The following is a 7,257-nucleotide window of genomic DNA, read 5'->3' as shown; positions in this document are numbered from 1 at the left end:
TCTACTTGTTTCAGTTTCAAGGTAAGATTTCTAACTTCCGATTATTTTTATATTTATCTTTATTTATATTTCAGATTTAAGTTGAATTTTATTTCCGGTAATATTTTCTAGTTCTAGTATGGTGCTTTGAGTTTTTAGTCTAGTGTTGTTCTTAATGATTTTTTATTTTTTTTTTGTTAATAAAACATTTGTCAATTCAATATTCAGCTTTAATTTATTTTTCAGTTTTATTAATTTTTTAATAACTTTTCTCAGTGATTTGCCAGGACAAATTTTTTTTAATTTACATTTTTCTTCTAATATAAAATATTTCTTATTCATATTTTCTTACTTTTTCTAATATATTTCTTTTATTTTAGTGTTAGTAGTTTTATTTTAATTTTCAGTTTTAATTTGAGTGCGTTTAGTAAATTTTAATTTCAGTAGATTTTCTTTTGCAGTTAGCTGCTGAGGCAATATTTCAAATTTCTAATACTTGTGTATTTTATTTTAGCTTTAGGTTTTTTTGTGTAATAAACGGTTTAAGTGTGTTTTGGGTTAATAATAATAACTACTATTTGTGAAGTGCACATCAGACTTTGACATTAGCCTGTTGCTAAGCTAATGACATGTCACTCTTAGCATAAAAATACACTGAACCTAAACATTTGACTAGGTTTTGGATCAGCGCAGCTGTCTCTTGGTCTCACACCATTGCTTCAAACATGTGCTCCCTCAGCATCAGTCATGCTTTACAGTGATCTGACCTCTCGGCCTCCATCTCTTTTTGTTATCGTTGGTTTCCCCATCATATCTAGTCAGTTTAATGCCTTTGATTTGTTTTGATTTAATGAAACTGTAGGTTATTGAATTCCTTAATCGTCTGGAATCAGGATGTAACTTGTTATTTTGACTTTTCTTTCCTGCTCTGACAAATTAATACATCAGCGTTCAAGAGTGCCTTTGTTTTCAACAATGTCACGCACAGCCAGACTTGAGGAGCAACAGAATACTTGGACCGGTGTTACACAATCAGGATAGGAAAAGGTATCGATTTTCCATTAGTTACATAAATATGTAATCATCTCGCCAGATTTTGTAGAAATGGGGTGCGAAGCAGGTTTCCTTTTTTACATAATGATCAAAGATGTACTGCATTACGGTCCTGACACAAACTAAATAAGCCACAGTACTAAAACTGAATTAATTTTAATATTTACCACTTGAACCTGTGTAATTTGTTACAACTTAAGCTGTAAAACTGTTTAGATCTTCAATTTTACAGTTGTTTTAGGGTTTTATTGCATATGATGCTGTGACGAAGTTGTAAAAATGGATATAATTCTACAAAGAAAATATTAGCAATTGATTTTCAGACTAAAAGCATGTCAGTATAGAGTAGTCTACTGGCTTTAGTATTGAAATTGTATTTAAACATGCCGTATTGGCCTCATTCACTTCTATTGCAAGATTCTCACTGTAACACAGATTTTTGGTAGGCAGTAACAAATGGCAATTGATGGATGGAAAGTGATCCCCCTGAGGAAAGTAATCTGGTGAGCTGTTTCGTTTTATTTATTTTACTCTCTAGGATTCAAAGGATTCATAAATTATGACCATTTGAAAAGTGAATCTTTGAACAGGTGGTGGCGCTACAGAGTTGGTTCTAGAGACCCCAAAAATGGACAGATTACTCTTCCAGACCATCACTATAAGTGTACCAAATATCATAATGTTCCTACTTGTAGTTCATAGAGTTGCCATTGACTATAGAAAGGAAAAAACAACAATAGGGGCCTACAGAGTTTTGGTGGTTTTCATAAAGTGAGCCCATTCACTTCTATTGTGATTGTCTTACTGTAACCCAGACTGTTTGTAGAAACAAATGCCAATTAATGTAATGGGATGTGATCACCATGTGGACAGTTATTTATTTAGGGCAAAAGATTCAAAAGTTATAACCATTTGAATTTTTGAATTGGTGGTGGCGCTATAGAGTTGGTTCTAGAGACCTCAAATTTGGTCAGATTACTATATAGGACCATTACTGTAAGTCTGCCAAATTTCATAATTTTCTTACTTGCGGTTCCAGAGAGAGAGAGAGAGAGCAACAGAGACATCCTCTGGTGACTGGCTCTTCATTAATTTCTGAGGTAATCAGCATTATGCATCTAGTTGACATCACTTGTCTCATGTCTTCAATTGAATTAATTTATATGTAGTTGTAAGTAGTTGAGTGCTACCTCCATATTGTATTTTTGGATTAGGTAACTAATTTTTTTGTCAATAAACAATCATTGAGTATTTTTTTTAAGTAACTATCCCATTTCTGCATCCAGCAGGACTCCGTTAAATCAGTTTGATCATCAGCGTGGGCGCTGCTATTTTTAGCATCTGACTAATTTGGTGTCTTTGCCAGACACACGGCACCAAGACTGTTTGTTTTCTTGTGTGGCAGTGTAAAAGCAGCTTGGGATCGGCTCGTGTTTCCCCTCCCTCTGTCCCTGAAAGCGTCACTGCTGCGATTTATGAACCTCTCTCTGCGAGTCAGATGGAGATACAGCCCTGCATCTTATCAGCTGGATTGAATCAGATTATTCATGCCGCAGCCAGTTGTTGTTTTGGATGCATTTCTAATCTTTGTGCATGAGTTGATTTATGAAACTCGAGCAGGGCCTGTTTTGCACCATTTCTCCTGCATACAAACCTGAAACAAATGCATCGGCCCTCGAATGAGGAAGTGATTCTCTCGTTCTTGGCGCCTTTGTCTTTTGGAGAGGAATATTCCATTGGCAAAGGCTGGATGTTGATAACAGCTGTTAGCTGATACACAAGGCTTGATCATCTGGTGACGGTAAAGCAGAGCATTTGCGTCATTGTATGGCAGTTGTAGGTTGCTGAAACACCCCATGGCCGCCTCATTTCTGGACCGGGTAAATTATAGCTGTCTTCCCCTAATTAGAACAAGAGAGGCTGACTCTCAGGAGGACCGCAGCGGCCCGTGATGACATCACACTTTTCCCACAAACCCCAGAGGCAGCTCTGCACTGTAAAGATTGAGTTGTAGATTCACGTTCACTGTTTATTTAGAACACATGGCAAGCCACCAAAGATTGGAAAGATTTATTGCTGTTTTGTAATTAGTACACACAGTTCTTCCAGTCAAGGCCAATCAAGTGAAAGAAAAGCCATTGCAAACCAAACCAATAACATGCATTTGGAGGAAAGATATATGGCTTATGCATAGGAGGAAACTGGTCACATATTAGCAGTTTTGTGGAAATGGGAATCATTTTGGCATTTTAGTAAATGGAGAGACTGTCGTTTGATGTGAATGTTTGAAGTGTTCATGCAAGTAACAGCTATTTCTTCAATATAGATTTTTTGTTTGTTTATATATTTGTTTATTTTAATATTTTTATATATTTTTTGTTATTTATAATAAAAAAAATGTATAAATTATATAAAATATACAGTGGGGTTCAAAACAGACCAGCAGTATTATTTCATCATCATCTTTTTTTTTTTCTTTTAATTATTATATTATATATCTTAAATATTTCTTTATATTAATTTAAAAAAATAATTTTAAAATGTTCAAAATGCTGATTTTTATTTTATTTTGATGTATTATTATTTAAAATTTATATATATATATATATATATATATATATATATATATATATATATATAATTTTTTTTTTTTTTTTTTAGAAAAATCTTAGAAATAATATATGTCATGTTTAATATGATGCTTGTTTTGAACTGTCAGCTTTGAAAGATCAAATGTTTCTGGAGTTTATAACCAGGCAAGATTGAAGCTGAGAGAAATGAACGCACACTTGCAATAATGTAGAATCTGTCATCTGCATCTTTCTGAGCTTGTGTTTTCTTCTCCTTTAGGTTTATATTAGAGATATGGCTCATGCAGTTTGTTCTTTTTGGCCAGGCGCCACGGTTTATAACTGACACTTTTAACAACTCTTTTCCTTGCGGTGCTCTAATTGCTGCTTCAACATCAGTCTGCAACACAAACCACATCCAGCAGAGCGCGAGTGTTTTGCACGTCTGAAATCAGGTCAGAGGAAAGCCTCAGAAGAGTCGGGCTTAGGTAGACAGAAGAGATGCAGTCAGATATCTGGTCCAACGTCACGCTCTGTGTGGTCCGACATCTCTGCTCCTCTCTCCGTCTTATCACATTTTTGGTTCTGTTACGTATTAAAGCCCATTGTGTAAGACTTCACTCTTGGAGGTGACTACAGATTGATAGATTACCAGAGCTGGCTGTGAATTGGCTCTTCTCACGTCATGCGTCTAAATGTTTCTCACATGGAGGTTTCTTCATCCATTAGAGTGAACCGACTGCACCGAGCCCCAGACCTCTGTGAAACTGAGCTTCACTCATAATTAGACCTGCAATCACATCGATGGCTTGTGGGAAGAGTACAGCGCTTGCAGAGCAACAGAGATGTGGATGACTGTTGTGATTGGCATGCCTTGAGATGGACAGTTTTGTCTGGACTGTCAGAATCACTAAAAAAACCCAAGTGATCTTATAAAAGGGTCGTTCTGTGAAGCCAGTGCCAGTGCAGAACCTGTTCGAGTATTAATTGCATTGTGCCCTTTCAAACTTAATGAATGCATGTTAATATACTGTAAGTTGAGAGATAATTATATCAGGGTTGGCATTTCTTTTATGGTTTGACTTTAACTTAAACTGAAAATTAATTGCAACCTTAGTGTCCAAGATCATCCAACTGCAAGGTGCTCAATAGTAATATTTTATATACAATATATATATATATAACCTGTAAACTTTGTGACAAAGAAAATGTATTTAATGTAAAAAAAAAAAAAAAAGTATTATTGAAAATGTGAAAAAATATTAAATACAATAAATTGTTTGCCATGGAATTTTATCAACCTCAAGACAAAATAATTTTATTTAAAAGTGTAATCTAAAAATGTATGATGATCATTATTTTATTATGATTAGTTTTAAATGTATTTAAAATATATATATTTATATTTCATAGAAAAAATCACAATAATAATATTAGTAGTCTTTAAAATATTTTAAATGATTAATAAATATTTTATGCATGTTAAATATATTTATTATAAAAAAATATTTAAAAGTTTTTTTTTCGCATATATTTATGACAAATGCCTGATAAATATCAGAAATATCATGTTTAGCTAACAATGCCCTAACCCTAACTTAATCAAGCTTTTCCAGAGAGTGTTTTCATCCAAGAATATACATGAAGATGGCATATTATCTACTACTATTTACTGATGAATTATATCTCCCTTTGTCACAAAAAGGCCCAAATCGATTGTCATTGTCGCTAACATACACTGCCATGTAACAGACTGGCATATTGCATATCCAGAGCAAATGTTGTATATAATGTGCTCCTGATAAACACTTCAGTGCCAGATTTCTGCTGCTGTCTTACCCAAGTAAGCAACTTTTATTGATCCACAAAACACACCGGCTACACAACAAAAGCTAACGGATTGCTTGGCAAATCCGTTCATGTCATCTTGGAGTGATCATGTTTTTCAGATGAGCACACACATATCTGAACGTGTTAATTGAAGAATCATGGTTGAAACTAATTAATACTGGTCATGAACTCGAAATTGCCCAATTTTGCCATTTTGTTCTGACCTAAATTACTTTAATGTGCATTAAAGTTGTAAACAAGCTCCAGGAAGTCTTGGCAACGGGCCCTTAACAGTGAGCACACAGCCTAGCACACTATTAGTCATCATACTTGGGGTCTGGTCTGGATATTGAGTGCCTTGTTTTCGAGTCTGAGAGGAAGTGAGGCACAAGAGAGAGGTGGACCCCATGTGGAAGCCTTTTCCTCGTTCCTGTGGCCACCATCGAGAGCCTCGGGCTTTGATTCATACCCAGGAGCGTCAACCACAGTCTGAACTGAAATTTAGGATCTGGTTACTCTTACTCGGATTGTTGCTTTTGGGGATAGTGGTGTGGGATTCACTTAAATCATTTAAATCTGTTCACCTTAAAGATAAACTGCGATTTATTCACAGATTTGCCACGGTTTACTTTATTTATTTTTGCATTTGAGAAGTCTTTGATTGTTCAGTCGCTTCTTGACTTTAAATATATTTACTACAAAAATTAATTTAGATTCTTTTGCTGATTTGTAAGTGTCCCTTTCTGTAGGTTGTTGTTATTCAGTTAATCGTGTTTGGGAACAGTTTTTGCTTTAATCCAGTGATTTGAATCTGTTCACCAAAAAGATTCATTCAGATTTGTTCACAAACCCTTTCTGCAGGCTACTCTTATTCAGTTCATCAAGTTTGAGAACAGTTTTTGATTCAGTCCATTGACTTGAATCTATTTACTCAAAACATTTTTTTTTTTTTGTTTACTGATATTTTAATGGCCTTTTTTGGAGGTTACTCTTATTTAGTTCATTTCTGGACAACATTTTTTGATTCAGTCCAGTGACTTGAATCCTTTTGAATCTGTTCACCAAAATGATTCATACAGATTCATTAGTATCATCAGTATCGGTTTCTGCAGGTGACCCTCATGTAATTAATCACTTTTGAGAACAGTTTATGGTTCGATCCAATGACTTGTTCACCGAAAAGATTCATTCAGATTTGTTCACTGAATACATCAATGGCCCCTTCTGCAGTTTGCATCGTTAACACACAAGTGTGTTTGTGTGTGTGTACATGTTTTTCTATTCTGGTGGAGACTTTAATTCACACTGACTAACGGGGACCTAAATTGAGGTCCCCAAGGGGAAGAAACTTATAAATCATACATAATTAAATAATATATATATATATACTTTTTTTTTTTTTTTTTACAAAAAATGCAAGTGGGGTCCTGTGAGGGGATAGAAAACACAGTTTGTTCAGCAGAAAAAACATTACGCCTATGAAATGTGTGTGTGTGTGTGTGTGTGTGTGTGTGTGTGTCTAAGAGGAGAGAGTCACTGAATCATTTATTCAAATGATGCTTAAAAAAAGCCTTAAGAGCCTTTTTATACTTCACCCAAATGTGCAAGTCTGCAGAGAGACTCCATTTTTTTTTTTTTTTTGCATCTTTCTGTATGTTTACCTCACAAATAATGACAAAGAAAATCTGTCAGTTTTCCCCGCTCCATCTCGTCAATCGCTCCGCTTGACTTCATCATGCCGTAGAAATACACAATAATAATCTAAATCAATTGATTTAGTTTTAATACCATCCTCATGTCACTGTAATTGTCCGTCCAGTTGTGT

The sequence above is a fragment of the Carassius auratus genome, chromosome 29 (assembly GCF_003368295.1).
Source record: "Carassius auratus strain Wakin chromosome 29, ASM336829v1, whole genome shotgun sequence".
NCBI lineage: Eukaryota > Metazoa > Chordata > Actinopteri > Cypriniformes > Cyprinidae > Carassius > Carassius auratus.
Note: the sequence above shows the minus strand (reverse complement) of the source record.